The sequence below is a fragment of the Thermobia domestica genome, chromosome 6 (genome assembly GCF_964235325.1).
Source record: "Thermobia domestica chromosome 6, izTheDome1.hap1.1, whole genome shotgun sequence".
Taxonomy (NCBI): Eukaryota; Metazoa; Arthropoda; class Insecta; order Zygentoma; family Lepismatidae; genus Thermobia; species Thermobia domestica.
The window spans coordinates 181,802,549-181,820,840 of NC_137459.1; the positions used below are offsets into that span (position 1 = coordinate 181,802,549).

Here is an 18,292-nt window from a genome sequence, read left to right on the forward strand (position 1 = left end):
CGTGCAGTTTGGTTTCATTCGGTTAAGAAATGCAAATGCAGCTACTATCGCGAGCCAAAAAGCATTATATATATATATATATATATATATATATATATATATATATATATATAAAGCAAAACCCGCCGCAATTTTTTCGAGGAAGCGTGAAACACCAATATCGAATATCGATATTGACGATATCGGATATCGATATCGACGATATCGGATATCGATATCGATATCGAATATCGACGATATCGGATATCGATATCGAATATCGACGATATCGGATATCGATATCGAATATTGACAATATCGGATATCGATATCGAATATCGACGATATCGGATATCGATATCGAATATCGACGATATCGACATCGATATTTTTGCGATATCGATTATCGATATAAGATGATATCGATATCGACGATATCGATATATCGACATATCGCACAGCCCTAAACTGGGGTTCGCATTCCGGTGTTTTGTTTTCTGTATTTATTTGCTGACTATTTTCACGAAACACATCTCGTAAAGCGTCTACCTTCTGACCTAATCCACTCTTTGACTCAACGAGATTCTCTTTCAAGCGAGCACAATTCTCTTTAAACTCAACACAGCTCTCTTTAAAATCAGCTTTACTTTCCTTTATGTATCTCTCAATTTTTTCATTATTTTTATCTAGCTTTCGTTCTAACCTATCAAAATTCTCTTTATTTCTTTGTTCTAATCTAGCTAGGTTTTCTTTAAATTGAGCAAAATTCTCTTTATTGTCTCTCATCGATTCTTCGAGAAGTGAACACATTCTAGTTATAATATCTACTTCCTGATGTTCCATTTTGGACAAAAGTAAAATTTAAAACGTATGATTAGAATAAAATATATTATCACCAAAACATATGATTAAAATCACCTGAAAGAGATTTTTTTTTTTTTACTGGTACTGAGCTGAAAGAGAAATGATATATTAAAATATTGATCTTATAATTATATTCGAGCACCAACGGTCTCGATTCGGGTCGGTAGTTCGGGCGTCATTTATTTGTAACCACCAGGAGTTCGTGGTCCATGTTCGGGCAGCTATTTATTTGTAACCAGCTGGAGTTCAAGTCGCTGTTCGGGCGTCCATTTATCTGTAACCAACTCAAGTTCGAGTCGCTGTTCGGGCAGCCAATCATTTGTAACCAATTGGAGTTCGAGTCGCTGTTCGGGCGTTATTTATTTTATAACCAATTGGAGTGCGGGTCACTGTTCGGGCGACATTTATTTTATAACCAATTGGAGTTCGTGGTCCATGTTCGGGCAGCTATTTATTTGTAACCGCCTGTAGTTCTGTTCGCTGTCCTCGGCTCGTGGTGTTACCAATAAGTATACTCCTGATACTTTAACTTACCTGGACAGGACGACGAAGACCTCTCCAAGAAAGGTTACAAACTGTTTCCCAAAAAGCTCGTCGGTCTCAATAATGAGATGAGCATTAGGCGCCGAGAGGTTCGGGTGTCTCCTCTCGAAAACCTCACGACGATCAGACGGTCATCCAGACCATAACGCACACAAACATCACTCATACAAACAACGAAAACACACTGGATTAATTGACACTATACTTATTTATTAGAACACTATTTTGAAAAAAAAATAACGAAGAGAAATGAATACAACACTGGACACTAATAAATTTTGCCGCTGAAATTACGTTTTGCCCTTTACGGGAAATATAGCCCTTTATATATATATATGATTATAATTCAGGTATCACTATAAATACTTTGCTCACACCATTAACACACTTGGGGGATTAGCACTGGGGAAAAGTTGTCTGGATCGTCCCACGATGAATCCAGTTGTTACGCTGAACAGTCCTGCAGCGTAAAGGTGAATCTTCAGTAAACACACAAAAGAAGATCTCTATAATGGAATACAGATATTGGAGGGCGCGTATATAACATTTGAAACGCACAAGGTCTGAGGACCTGGGATTTCACTGATTGGGGCTAGCCGTAAGAAATCGTCCTTCACCGGCTAAATAGCTTGTGCCCCTTCACAAAACTTATGTTTGAAGTTCAACGCGAGATGCGTGGTTGCATCTTCCAGACCTGGAGTCAAACTCCTCGAGCGTCCAAGCTCAAGCTACGGGTTGCAATGGTCAACGGAATAGTGTTGGCAGTTCATTTCAAAAATTACTCAGTTACTCGCCTGTATGCACATACAAACAGAATACGGAAAACAATTTATGTTAATTTTAGTCAACTGCCCATAATGCACTAGACACGGCGATAACACTGGCGTGAGAAAGTACAGATAACGAACTGGAATACAACGCAGTCGGTGCCACTTTGGTTGCTGGAACATCTGGTCAGCCCGTATTTCTCTAATCTATTATAATGTTTCCATAAGCGATTAAAGAAAGCACTTAATTCAGTTCCCAATAACTATAGAATATATACTGTGCATATAATGAGTCAGGGAGAAACACTGAGATGGTTAGTCACTAACTGAAATGTTCTCAGCAAAAGCAACGTTTTAAATATATATATGAAAAAAACGATGAAAGACTTCTTTGTCCAGTTGTGTGGGAAAGAAGCAATTCCCACCAAATAAAGAGCTTATGTGCGTTGCAGAATAAAGTATGAATCGAAAATAATAATCACTGTCTTCACGAAATATACAGGGCGTCCACAAAAAATACTTCTATAACCTGGTGGCGGTTATAACACTCCTACAGAGAATAAATCAGCCTTAAACCTTACCTTAAGCTTCTATCAGATTTTTGGAACTCTTGGGTGTAGAACTTGAAATTTTGTACAGATTTGCTTATTGAATCCTAGGCTGAGGATAGAATGGATCTTTATGGAAAATGAACTTCGAAAAAGGGTGTGGGGAGAAGGCTTAAATTGTTTTTCGCCTTTCATGGATCTCCAAAACAGTTGGGATTTGGTAACTGAAATTTTCTTTAAAAAAAAAAAAAAAAAAAAACCTCTAGATTGCGGATAAAATACACATTTCTAAAATATGAGTCTAAGAGGGCTGAAAAGGGGGTGGACCTATTCTTGGTCTAGAAGTTGAAATTTTCTAAGGTGGAGGTTTGGGGAATTTTATTCCGAGGTATGCATAGGTTTGTTGGAAAGGTTAATATAATTATTGTGAATTTATTTTAAAACGTTCCGCGTACAGTCATCATACAAGAAGACAATATGACTAATCATCGACACTCGGGAAAGACTTAAGGTTGAGTTTTGGAAAATTCAGTTTCAAGGACAAAGTTTGCGTAACGTTATACGAAACAGAGAGAATCTCTCGATTTCGGGCGTAAGAAAGCGATTTTATCGCATATGTCAAATCCAGATCATTTAGGTTGCGTAACAGAATAATATATACAATTAGTAGAGAACAATGTTGATAACATAATACAAATAAATACATGTATTAAATTATACAAAAGTAACAATGCAATATTGTATTGCATTTTGACTTAAGTCATTGTGCAAAAATCCATCACTGTATCACGTGGGAAATTAGTTAAATTGACGTAACAAGATTTGAGAACGTCGTTGAAAATAAATAATTAAAAGTTGATGCTATAAACAGATGCAAGAGTGTGGGCAGCAGCATATTTTTTTTTAATTCCAGGTAATACGGGCGTTTTGTAATAGTACTAGGTATACTTGATAAGGGGCAGGGAGAATATACAAGGTACGGTCTTCCAACCACCATATAACAGTGGGCTTGAAAACCTTTAATCAACCATTTACATTTTGCTATTTACAAGCATAGTTTGAATTGAGGTATATTTGGGAATCTCAGGATTCTGAATGGCAACGGCTGCTCCAACTGGAACGTGAACACTGTTCCCAACCAAAGGTACTAATTCTTGGAAGAAAGAATAAAAAGAATCGTTCTGGCCGAATTTTGCTGAAGGTTTACAATAAGCTTTGTTTTGGAAGTTCTCTTTTGGGAAAAGACTGCAATAAATAAATGTCACGCAGGTAACTGGACAATTTGAGGAAAGAAACAACAAAACACATCCAAACTTCGTACCCGTATCAAACAACATAAGCCTACACCTGCAGGCAAATACAAAAGCTACCCACCTGAAGAACCTCCCCTCGCGCAAAACTTGTAGTCATCCACGTCGAAAGATGCAATATATTGAAGCACTTCAGTAACGAAATTTTGTAGACACATTAAATCATCTACGTTCTTTAATTACGTATATTCAATTTCGCTTTAAACATTCAGCAGTGATCTGGCAATAATTACAATATTATTGCTAAATGAACAATAATTTGAAATTGCTCGTGTTGTATTTCAACATGTGACCTCTCACCAGAATGAAATATTGTTTAGGCAACTGCAATTTGTTTTATTGAAATGGAATCCTTTATTAAATACAAGTTTTCGGGGGCGCGGTGGCTCAGTGGTAGAGCGCTCCGGTGCTTGGGGTCCCTGGTTCGATCCCAGCTCGCGCCGTGTGGACTTTGTGGTGGACAAACACCGTGCTCGTGGGTTTTCTCGGGGTTCTCCCGTTTCCTCCCACTTTCTTCGTTCCACCATTTCATTCATTTCTCATCATCACCGTCCCCTTTAGCCTAACCGGCATAAGCGTGGGACGTAACACTGAAATATTTCATTTCATTTCAATACAGATTTTGTTTCTTTCTTTGTAAGTAATATCAACATTTTCTGAAAGCTTAAACTTCAAACTATTGTGTTTTATGTATTATTTAACCCAGTTTACATGATGATTTATTATTGAATTATGCACTTTTTTTGTATCATTTTAAGAAAATAACAATTTCAAAAGGAATCACCTCCAACATTAATTCTGGTTGGTTGGTTTCGAGTTTAGTGTCCCGCTCACTAAATATATATGATAAACTACAACTTAACAGGGATCTGAACCACGTGAGCTTTCACGTGGAATCTAACAAAGGACTCCCGTGCCAAAGGCGCATAAATTAATGATATAACCATGAGGTTGTTCGGTGCTTGACTTTTTATTCTTTTAGTTGTTTATTCGTATCACATAATAAGGTGATAGTGCCATGTGAGCCATAATATCACATAATAGTGCCATGTGAGCTTTGTGGTGGATAAACATTGAATGTGTGTGGGGACCGTGGTGGCTCAGTGGTAGAGCGTTCACCTCTGGTGCTTGGGGTCCCGGGTTCGATCCCAGCCCCCGCCAAGTGAACTTTGTGGTGGACAAACACCGTGTGCGTGGGTTTTTCTCGGGGTTCTCCCACTTTCTTCATTCCACCATTTCACTCATCTCTCATCATCACCGTCTCCTTTAGCCTAACCGGCATAAGCGTGGAACGTAAAACTCAAAGATTTTCTGTTTTCTTCGGTGGATATCTAGAACAATTATCTCGTCTGAGTTTTCTAATGGAGCCAATCCGTTAATATGTTCACAGGCAACGGTGATTTTAAATGTGGCTATTCACATCTCATTTTGTACTATTGAAGCGAAGATGTATAGTTGTGGAATGCTAGAAGTTACACGACGCACCGTTAGATTACAGCAAACATCTCCAGTGGTTGTCATATACTGGACGAAACTGAAACTTCTGATTTTCTTTTTTCCACCGGACTCTTTAAGCCTATGTTGATCTCAAAGTTCTTTCTTATGAACGAAAGGTGTTCGAAAATTCAGAAGCGATAACTCAGAATCCATTGACAGCATTAGTATTGTGTTGCCTTTTTGAGTTTCACATCTTCCGCTTTTTCCCTTTAGGTAATATGAGACGATGAATAACGAGCGATGATAATGAAGTGAATGTAGAAACGATAATACATAGCATCATTGCTCTGAGGGAGATTCGAACCCTTGACAAATTAGTCTTCTGACTGACACCAAAATGCCTCAAGCTGTACGACGATGCCAACCAGTTCAAAGAACATTAGAGATATCCACTAAATGATAAGTCTCTATGCAAAAGAAATATTAAAATTCTTACTCCCACTGTCAATGGTGTATGGCATTGTGGCAATCCAACTCAACGTATTATGTAAACTAACTGCTATTGATCCCTCTCCCTATCACCACCACCAAATATATTTTGTAGATTCGAGATAATGTCATTAAACTGAATATCTACGATTTCCCTCAGTCACATAGAAGCAAAAGTGGAATCATAACGGCTGTTGTTTTGTACAGTGATCTTATCCAATCCAACTTTTACATTCCTTCCTCCCCCCCCCCCCCCCCGAAGAGCTTGATCGGCAACAGATGCATCTCACTCTAAGAAAACCAGATCTTTGTGTAGACTATACAAAACGAACCATTATCATACGCTGCTCTTCGAAACGATAGACAAAACTGTTTCTTTGCTATCTCCGATTAATGTTATCTCTCTTGCACAATATCCTAATACTTTCAAGGAAACAAAACTTTCAGAATTTTGCCAGCTGTACAGTCTGCAGTTTCTTACATTTCATACATTAATAACTTGTACATAATTTGCCAATCTATGGAAATACTTTTAAAAAATAGCGAGATTTTCCTTTTAAAAGCCATATACGCACAACCCTGTGTAGAACAATATAGCATTCAAGCTTGAAATATAAATCTTTTTAAAAAGAAAGAAAACCGTATTTCTCTAATCTTTACTTGTGGATGTAAGTATGGGACTATCTAAATATAGATCGGTGACAAGAGATTTCAACAAGGTGGCATCCTTACATTTGAGTTTCCAAAGCTCTAGTATACATTTATTCTACACAGAAATTAACTTCTGAGTATTTTTTTTCAAACTATTTAAATTACTATACAGTATATGTGAACACATTTCCAGGCAAGAAACTAAAGTTATTCTCTAGGTATTTGGATGATGAGAAATCGCTAAGAAAAATGTAAAAGTAATCGCTTTAACATTCCTTATATGGGTGCTTTAGTAACAAGCAGAATGCTAGGCACTAATTAAGAATAATCTAACAAATGAATAAACAAAAATAATAGTAAAAAAATGAAACAAACTGATCAATTCTAACAGGAAACTCAACTGTGTAAAAATCATCATTTTGTCAAGCATATTTCAAAAATATGTTTTTATGAAAATTGTGACACGAAAAATGAATGAGGAGTGTGCGTCTAAACTCGAAAGATTTCACAACAGGATATGACATACCGATGGGCATACTTTCAGCAGTACGGAACGTGCGTGGGATCAGTATTGCTCTCGGTTCTGTGTCGGAGTAATACCGCCAAAGGGCGGTTTGCATACCACTCAGTTAGTGGCAAGCAAACAGGAAACGTGTGACCAAGCGCCACTATGCCTCGTCGACTTCAAAGTGTGCAATATGAACAGACAAATTTTTTCAAACATGTTTGTATGCTCTACTTAACAGGAAGGAGCTTTTCCTGTCCCAAATCGGGAAGTCTACAGAGCATGTTGCCTCGATAGTAATGCGTATGTGAAGACAACAGACATAATAGAACCGTACACAACAACGATGGTGCAGTGGATCGCACAATGTGGCCACACCATAAGATAACAAAAATAATGTCTGCATGACCATAGCAGACCCGAAAGCGTCGTCAGAAGTGTTAGCTTGAAGCTGGAGCATGATAATGCGTGTGTGTCTGTATGCGTTGTCAATTGGATGGCGTCTGCTGAACGCTAAAACTATGCAATGGCTCTCATTAACCTAAAACCACAAACGAGGACTACATAAACACTGCGTCTAGCTTGTTGAGTGGCACACGGTCTTACGTTCAGATAAGAACTACTTCAACATGTTTTCCTAGTGATGCTCACATACGCATTAGACGTTTTCGTTGCAATGTCGAATCTGCAACGTTTATTGTGGAGCGTCAGAGCGACCGAACAGGATGTTTACGTGATGAGATGGGACGTCATAGGATAGAACTCATGGTCTTGAAAGTTATGCACTGAGGCAATATTATAGGGAAGTTCTAGAAGCTGGACTCATATTCTTTTCTCAGAAGATTTCTGACGCCATATTTCATCAGGAGAATCCCAGTCCATTTGACGCAAACCTTGTTCAAGGGACAATAGGCACGGCTTCTTTCCTAGCATGCACGATTGCCTAACATATCGCCCATTGGACATATACTATATGCGGCATGATTGATGAACCAATTGTTCGCACGGTTCTTCAGTAGACAGTGACGATGTCTCCCACAGAAGCGTGGCAGGCAATAACTCAGAAACACATTCAACGCGTGGTTATTTAATGTAACTACGTATAGGGGCTCTTATTGCATATTCATTCATTATAGATCTATACGTATTTATAAGGTTAAAGATGTTCTACAGTTCCGAAATTGTAACAATTTCTGTATCGTTCGAAATTTATCATCAGGAATGTACTACACGAAATTATTCTAATGACATAGCTCGTTCATACATCCATATTTTCTTCTTGTTTTGGTATCAGGAATCACGTCCCAAACATTGACAGTGTTGTTTTGAAACACCTCGAGTGTTGACCATTAGATGAAACTAGTAATAAGGTTTTCTCATCCTCGTTCTCGAATATTCTTCCTCCTCTCGAATCAGTTCTCGAAACGCATTTATTGTCCCATGTCGCATAAGTTTTCCTCTTGTTTTGCGAATTTCTGCTTAAAATTTACACACTGGTTTTATTCGTTTCACCCAGAAGTTTTCGGAATCATTCCGCGTCACGAGAAGATCACGAAGGGTGTTATATAAACAATATTTAATCCATATTCATTACTAGCATCAATTACCCGCTTTGCTGGGTTAAATTAAGAAAAATAGTAATATTTTCAGTTAGTCAGTCACCTTTTACTATTGTTAAAGCGCTTTTTGATATCATTTTCGATTATTTTTATATATCCCCTCCCCTCCCATTGTTGCGGGTCACGGCATCGGACATGCTATTGTTCATCTCAGCGATCCCGAAAACTATGAATTCGAAACTAATATTTTTCTTTTCGATCATTTTCATATATTTCTCTCATCCCCCAAGTTGCGGAAATGAATTTGGATTTAAACGTCATCAGAAGTACCACTGTTTATCTTAGTGACCTCTAAAACTGAATTCTACACCAATATCGGTCATTTTCGATCATTTTTGAATGTCTCTCCCCTTCCCCCAACCTTTAAATTACACCGCGAAAGTGATATGGCAAAACCCATCACAGGTTTAAACTTCATCTAGGTTGTAAATTTGTAATATATATCCCCCTCCCCTCTGTTCTACCATCAAAATGAAACGATAAAAAAAAAATCTCAGGCTGGAACTTCATCTATGTTAAAAATTTGATCCAGATTGATCGTTTGGTTCAAGAGTTATTAAGTTTTTTTTTACTTTTTAACTCCTTCCTCCCCTCCCCTAAGTATTATCGTCAAAGTGAATAGATAAATACCATCCCAGGCCCGAACCTCGTCTATGTTGAAAATTTGATCGAGATCGCTCGAGTGGTTTAACAATGAAATCACAAAGTCAGTCATTTTCATTTTTATTTCCCCTCCCCCTCCCCTACGTTGCACCGTCAAAGTTAAATGACAAAAAATATTCCAGGCCCAAACGTCATCTATATTGAAAATTTGATGAAGATGGTTGGGTGGTTCAAGAGTTAAGTTTTATTTATTTTTATATATAAATCTCCCCTCCTCTTCCCAAGTTCTACCGTAAAAGTAAGTATATAAAAAAATTACAGGCCGAACCTCATCTATGATGAAAATTTGATCGAGACCAGTCGAGTGGTTCAAGAGTTATTAGGTTTTATTTATTTTTACAGATCTCTCTCCTCCCCTAAGTTTTACCGTAAAAGTGATATGATAAAAAAACACAAGTCCAAGCCTCATCTATGTTGAAAATTTCGTTAAGATCGGTCGGGTCGTTTAAACGTGATGAAGTCACAAAGACAGTCACTTTTATTTTTATTTTTTAAACATATATATATCTTCCCCCTCCCCCTCTCCTAAGTTGCACCGTAAAAGTGAAATGACGAAAGCATCCCAGGGCCGAACCTTATCTATGTTGAACGTTTGATCGATATCGGTCTGGTAGTTCAAGAGTTATTAAGTTTTATTCATTTCCATATATTTCTCCTCCTCTCCTCCCCCTCCCCTAAGATCTACCGTCAAAGACAAAAATCTTTCCAGGTTCGAACCTCATCTATGTTGAAAATTTGATTGAGATCGATCTTGTGGTTCAAGAGTTATTAACTCACGAACATAGTCACTTTTATTTTTATATATTTTTTTTGATTTGAGTATATTTCCCCCTGCTCCTCCCCTAAGTTGCTCCGTCAAAAGTGAAATGACAAAAAAAACATTTCAGGCCCAAACCTTATCTACGTTGAAAGTTTGTTCGAGGTCGGTCGTTTGGTTCAAGAGTTATTAGGTTTTATTTATTTTTGTATAATTCCCCCTTCCCTAAGTTCCATTGTCAAAGTAAATAGCTAAAAATACTTCCAGGCAAGAACTTCATTTACGTCAGAAATTTGAGCGAGATCGGTTGGGCGGTTCACGAGATTAAGAGTCACAAACATAGTCACTTTCAATTTTATAATATAGATTGAATAATGACTTATAAATCTTTAAATGTTGATAAATGCTCTTCACTGCAACCGTACTTTATCAATTTATATTTTTTATAATATGGGTCATGTACCATTAGAAAAGTGTTTGGGATGTAAAACTTGGGTGAACTAGCTGCTCATGATACTCGTGAAATTTCTTAGCTCGATTCTCGTCTCATTTTCGAAACGAAAAATATTTCGCATCGCTTTCGAGAAGAGGATTGTATCGTTTCGTGAGCAACACTAGTTACATATATGGTGACATTTCCAAAACACTAAAGAATCAATACTTTTACTTTTAAATTTTCATTTAACTAGTGCTTACAATTTATAAGCTAAAATGGATTGTGCGTTTCTTTTTGCCCGACTTTTGTATATCCGATAAAATTTTAATCTTTATGTAACCTATGAAAAGCCATACTTACACTACGTGTTGTATTCTATTGGACCACCAACATTATAGACTATCGTCCGACATCGCAATTTCTACTACAACAAATTACGTTGAAGCACAGATATTGGAATTTGATACCATTGCTGCCTGAAAATTTTCCATAGATAGTGAGAGCGATGTTGAAGACGCAGTTTTAACAGTGCAAATGTTCATAATTTGATAGAGTTGGTATCAGAGATTTCGACAGGGAATAAATGGGAATAACACCCTGCTTCATGTTATAAAACCTGAGGGAAAGGCTAATTACTTTATCCATGTGAGTTCACACGTGAGTCCACTGAAAATTGGACGTAACATTTTGCATTTCTAAACTTATACTAGTAGAATAGTGAGCAGAAGCGCCCAAGTGCAAATATGGAGTTTCAGTTTTTCTCTTATATCTCCCCCACGCTTATCCTGTTGAAATGAAATTTTCATCTTTCGGAAGTCCTTAAAGCTTCCTACATTTACTAGTGGAGGCGGCTACTACAGATCTATCCTAATTAAAAGAAAAAAAATCCATCATCCTCTATCTCAGAAACCAGAAACATTATATATTAAACTTCTATTATTATATGAAACTCCAGTGGTGCTGGTCTCAAACTGAGATATTCTAATCGTTAGGGAGCACTTAAAGAAAAAGAAACAGTTCTTAATTTTTAAGGCGTTTAGATTATCAAAACTTCTGTATATACAGAGTGGGAACAAGGTCATTTTTCCCGATATGTGGAGAAACTTGTGGGGAAAGCAACTTTGCGTCCATCCTGTATATGTGTCCATGTCCACGTGTTCGTCCGTCCGAGAGTCAAAATAATCTGAAGAACTACTTGAAGGATCACCAACAATTTTGGCCAGGATGTAGAGCAGAAATGCCAAGACTCACGGCTCTCAGTTCACCTCACATTCGTTGAGTCCTCGAACAATGTCAGCGTAGCCTTGCTTTCTCATGGCCAGAACGCGAAATTTCTGCGCAGGATTCCACACTCTTTCCAAAGATTCCAGAGCAAACTTATTTCCGGAGCTATTCAGGCAGTACATTTCATTGCAGTAAATACAATCAGTGCAGTTCAGTTATTCGTTTGATATCTTAGCCTGTTTCTAAACAATTTCCATTTGCACATTATGTCTCATATTAAATGAAAAGTCGTCGATGAACCTCATAGACTAAATTCCAAGAAGCATGGGAACTGCAGCATTTTTATGTTGAAGTGAAAGGTAAAATTGTACGCTTAGTGCAAATCCACCATCAGTGTACCTAAGTTGTATAACATGAACTGTAACTATTAACAACACAAAAATAGAAATAATCAATATAAAGAATTAATGAGGAAAGACAAGTTAAAGGTATTGAAAGTAGGACTAAAACGACAATATTATTATGTTTACTAAATTAGATGAAGAGAATGAAGCTGCGTTCCATGCAAACTGTGCATTGTTGGAAATTATAACAAACACTCGAAATTATTATTATTATTATTATTATTATTATTATTATTATTATTATTATTATTAATAACAATAATAATAATAATAATAATAATAATAATAATAATAATAATAATAATAATAATAATAATAATAATAATAATAATAATAATGACTCCCTATATACTAGTGATGAGCGCAAGAGTATCGGTCTTGCAATTTGTGCAAGAGTCTTGCATGCAAGACCAAGACCAAGACTCTTGCGCAAGAGTCTTGCACAAGTACCGGCTCAGTGGTAGAGCGTTCACCTGTGGTGCATGATGTCCCTTTTTCGATCCCAGCTTGCGCCATGTGACCTGTTTTGGTGAATAAACACCATCTGCGTGGGTTTTCTCGGGGGGTTCCTGTTTCCTTCTACTTTCTGCGGTCCACTATTTCATTTCTCATCATCACCGCCTCCCTTAGCCTCGGTGCTTAATGTGGGACGTTAAACTAGATATTCCATTTCATTTCAAAGCTAAAGAGAAATGTAGTATTGAACATCGGTAATTCCGTATACTATAAGTGCGGACTACATGGGTATGGCCTTGGCTCCGAGGCTGAAGCATCCAATGAAATTTTTTAAGGTGCGCAATAAAATTAATATCGAAATAACAGTTGCATGACATTGACAAAAACTTAATGCATGTGACTACAAGTTTGATTTCATGGGCGGATGATTATACGATGAATAATAGTTTATCAATATAACTTTTAGCCTCCTTAGGTATACGACACATCGAGGATTGAACGATATAACATTATACAGCAAAAAATAATCCATATTCACAAGTGAGAGATATTTTTTGCAGTTATTTCAAATAACTTGGAGTTTTATGCCGTTAATTTGTATTTCTAATATAGGTCAAAAGTATTTATATAAATTGAATTTACACAAAAGACATAGACAGTTGAGTCGTTTTCAGTTCCCACTCAAATTATTCTAAGATATTAAGAGGTTAGATTATAATTATTATTATTTTACTTTTCTCTCTCTCTTTTTTGACCAATATTGCTAAACATATCATCATCATCACTATAGTTATTCTGTCATTATTGGCAGGTCACTAGCTGCAACTGAGAAGCTTCGACGTACAGTGGTCCTCAACTTGCTTCTTCGACTTGCGCAGCAATTTTCTGTTTTAATACCTTCCTTCAACTGTAGCCTCTTTCGCCCCTCCCTTTTTCCTTCCACCATACCCTATAGCTAGCAGGTCCTTCATAATACAGTTCCTCCTCAGTCCATGTCCCAACCAATTCCTCTTTATCTTTTTAATTACATCTGAAATTCTTCTTTTCTACCCTACTGCTACTATTTCTAACACCTTCTCATTCGTTTTCCATTCAACCCAGCTAATTCTCTTCTTTTTTCTCCATGTCAACGTTTCGGAAGCTCCCGATTTTTTTCAATGCTTTTGCGTAATGTCAGTGTATCTGCCTCATGGGGAACATATTGGAACGAGTAAAACAAAATCTCAATATTTAATTGGAACTTTGTTCAATACAAAGGCTAGCTAATCGTGGTTCAAAAGAAAAAAAAATCTGATACATTTAGAGTGTAAAAATAATTTTGCAATTCATTGTTTTTTAGTAATCTGCACCGTCTTGATTTTCTTTCATGCGTTTCAGGAGTAGCCACCCCAGTTTGGGAAACAGTCGAATATTGTGTGTTAACTAACGTTAAAAGCGTTTACTATATTTATAAAATATTAAAAAGTCGTTCTCTTCGTAATTTGATAAATGACTTATAGGCAAATAAGAGAATTTCAAAACGAAGAGACGGTTATGTGTTAACTAACGTTAAAAACGTTTACTATATCTATTTAAGACAGCAGACAAAATAAGTGCTTACTTATTTAATCAATGTTCATGTTAAATATGTCTGCCACACTTATATTTAATTGTTATGTCAAGTAATGATTTATAATCAAATAAATGTATATTAATTAAAATTTCATTTATAAACATATTAACCTCAATTAGCATTAAACATGTCAAATGTAACCACTATACTACCAATCAAATAAAATCAAAGCATAACTCTTTAAATCTATATACGTATTTAATCAATATGTGCACTAAAATATGTGTACAAAACATAACTCTTAAGTTATCAAGGAATTGAAACAATTGGATTTGTTAAAACATATAAAAAAGGTTACTAAACGTTGTGATTTATCTTGTAAGTAGTGAAGCGTGGGCATCCATAAAAAATAAATAAATAAATAAAGATAATTTCCTATGCTATAAACTATCATCATACTTACAAGAAGGTAAACTATATTTAGAAACATATATTGAATTTCCGTTACAATTGGCGCATTGTAGAATTTATTATCCCTATATCCAGAGGAAAATTTACCAATGAAAAGCATAAAATTTCTTAAAATCAAGACTTGCAAGACTCTTGCAACCAAGACGAAGATCAAGACCAAGACTGGGTGTGCAAGACCAAGACCAAGACCAAGACCAAGTCCAAGACCAAGGGTTCCAGTGGAAGACGAAGTCCAAGACTGGGTGTGCAAGATCAAGACCAAGACCACTCGGGTCTTGGTCTTGGTTTTGCATTTTCTCATCACTACTATATACAGAAGCTTAACAGAAGGGATGAGTTTTATAATTTTCTTCTACATTTCCGAAACCACAAAAGCTATGGGCAGTGAAGATTTTCCTCAGAGGGAATTTCAATACACGGGAGATAAATGAAGTACTGCGAAGATAGTGGTAACTTACGTTGAACACAATTGGATATATGCTGGATAAAATTTTGTAGCTTCGAGGGTAATTTTTCTCGGGCCAGCTTCTGAACTCATCACTGTCTATGGTTGATTGATTGAACTGAGATTTAGCGTCCGTTTCAGCAGCGATTCTACATGAGACGTGGCTCTACAGCTTAATGTGAGATACTAACTATATCAGCTGCCGCCAGGATTCGAACTCAGGTTTCCTTCGCAGGAAAATGCACTTACGCTAAGCATATAGCCACGAAGGAACTCTGCCACTAGCTATGAGGATCGAACTGTAATCAGAGAACAGTACGTACATTCACCTACGTTGTCTAGTGGGACGGATACTTCAACTTATTTTTTGATTCAACTGGGAATTAGCTGGCTTTCAGATAATCAGCTTTTCATGAGCTGAATTGATAATCCAATCAAAAACTAGGTAACTTGTAAATACATAAGAATTTGTTCTATCGAAATGGGACTTTCATTGTTAGAGAGTGCTCAAGATATCGGCAAGCATTCGCGGAAACAGGTACACAAGATACTGATGGCTTTTTTGTTTATTTATTTTTAAAGTAAATTTTAAACATTTTGCATCTCGGAAATAAGAATGTCTGTTACTGAAAATAAAGTAAAATTTTATATTCAACGTCACACATAAATGCATTTTTGGCACGGAACATTAATGACGGAATGACAATGTAGGAGGAAGGAACAAAACCTTGACAAAAAGCGAGGACAGAATGTTGTCCTCCACAAACTCACATGACGTGCGATCGAACAAGGGATACTTACAAGAAAGGTGAGTGCTATTGAGCGTTTTTCTTTAATCCGTTCCAACCAGGACACTTGTCTCCGTGGTCAATATTACCAATTATATTCACTATTCTACTGTAGTCACTACAACAGGGACACGAATATAACAGAAACTTGGAGGATACTTAATATACCCACGCTCTTCAGCGGGGCTCAAACCCACGATGGATTGTTTCTCATGATTTGAAGCCAGACACCCGAGGCCATTTGGCTATTACAGCTTACCACTGAGAAACCATCCCTCCGGAAAGCTCTTATATCCGCTTGCGGCAACATAGTGGGACCACTCTGACATAGAGGAAACGGGATCTCTGAGTAAATATAAGATCTCAGAAAAAATATAATATCTATTTGCTATTCGTCCTACTTTTCATTATTATACAATGACTCGAAGCCTCAATCACAATATTTTAACAAACGTCCGGGGCTGAAAGTGGACATTTTGATTTGATTCTTTTAATGGTGGATGTAGAATGATATATCATGTTCATTAACATTTTTTCACCGGTACGTCTTCGAACTCTTCTTACTACAACATATAAAGGCATATCAGATCTATACTGTAAGATTTTTAGTGCTAAACTATGCTACATAATCTTGTCAGCAGAAACACGAAGAATCTGTAGAAACAACAGTTTTAAAATACGGATGATAGACAATGAAATCATTCAGTATAACGTCTCACGATTATTCCCTATAGGCTAAGAGAGACGGACAGATGATAGAAATAAGATAAACATAAAAGTACACAAAATCAAGACTGTGTCTGTATCGAACTGCAGAAAAGTTTCATCTATTGAAATTTGAATCACAATAAAAAAGTTTTACTACTTCAACCGACTAAAATGAAGTATTTTATGCTCGGGTAAACTATTTTATTATTTACATTTTTCCCCTTTTAGATTAATGGAAACTATCGTATATGAATGGTGATGAATGAATTAATTAATTCGTGAAATTATGAAGTGGGATAATGCGGACGTATTTCTGAGAAAATTTGGACTACTACAAGCACAATTTTGATTCACCACCAACATCATAAAGCGCCATCTGAAATCAAATTCAGGTTCGGATACACGAAATGTGGCCATGACCATTTACACAGTATGTTTGTTCTTCTAAAGCAACAATGTAGTTTGATTCGAGGTAAGTAGAACTAGTGTTAATTTATTTGATTACCTGCAAGAATTAAGTTGACTACCATAAGTTGTTCTAAGAAATACTTCGTGTCTATGTGATAATAAAATAACTACAACTCCTATATCGCATACCAATACCAGATGCTAATATGATAGATTGTCTCAGAAGTAGATGATAATGAGGACTAAATGACAAGAAGTAATCTTGTACGAAACAAGGCAGCTCTGAAAAATTAGAGATTGCTGTCACGCTGAAATAATGCACGACATTGAAGGCATACAGTGGTTAAACGACTGACAATAAAAGCGAGTGTTCATTGGAAGTCTTGACTAAAGGTTAACTTGTAATGACAAGTCGTCATCACTTCTCCCCTATGTTCGATTACACTGTTAAAAGAAAACTTAAAACAGGTGTGTTAACAGCATACCGGTACTCCCCAGTCCCCACCTGTTAACTCCTCATTGTGGTTCTGTTAAACAGGAATGTTGCTGGTGCCTGTCAGCATTCGTTCCAACTGTACTTTGCATGATTTGTTTTGACCTTGAAATAAAAGCAAGCAACCCTTGGATTTGGAGATCCAGCCTAAGTCAAATGGTTCTCCAGGCTAGAGAAACTTGGAACAACACCTCTTGTAGGTGGACCAAAGTAGAGTTGCTTCTTCCTCTTTATAAAATATGAATTTATCCGAGGATTTACGATTCAGAAATGATAAATATTTTGATCAAATTACCATGTGCGCTTTGTTTTAATAGCACGTAGCATCATATATGATGAATGGCAATCATTACTCTAAATGTCAAGTCAAGCTTTAAGGTAATACACTTAAATCTGTAAGTTGTTCCTTGTTGCCAAGCCGTTCGTTTCTTATTTATACCCTATTTTTGTAGGAAATCAAACATTGTACAACCACAGCAGATAGTTCGAAAATAATATTAACTGCATATCTGTATTAGGGTACATTCTATACATTTCAATATTTTGTCTGACTCTTCTTTTTACAAAGTATGTCTCAGTAGCTGAAACACCTTTTTTTATTTCTACTTTCCCATTATTTTATTTTATTCTATTTTTTGCAAATGGACTAGAACTTACCACATAGAAGCCCTTGTATATACAGTAATTATCTTATCAGCATAATTATGTCTATACTATCTATCTAAGTGGAAATATTTTACAATTTATTTTCGTCTTAGCATAATGATGCACTGTT

General features: G+C 36.5%; 1 protein-coding gene across 2 annotated transcripts in view; it reads right to left on the reverse strand.

Annotated features, from left to right (window-relative positions):
- The window catches only part of LOC145688348 (protein Wnt-16-like), a 320,140-nt gene that overhangs the window by 245,215 nt on the left and 56,633 nt on the right, over positions 1–18,292 (reverse strand). The gene's annotated exons all lie outside the window — the stretch shown is intronic.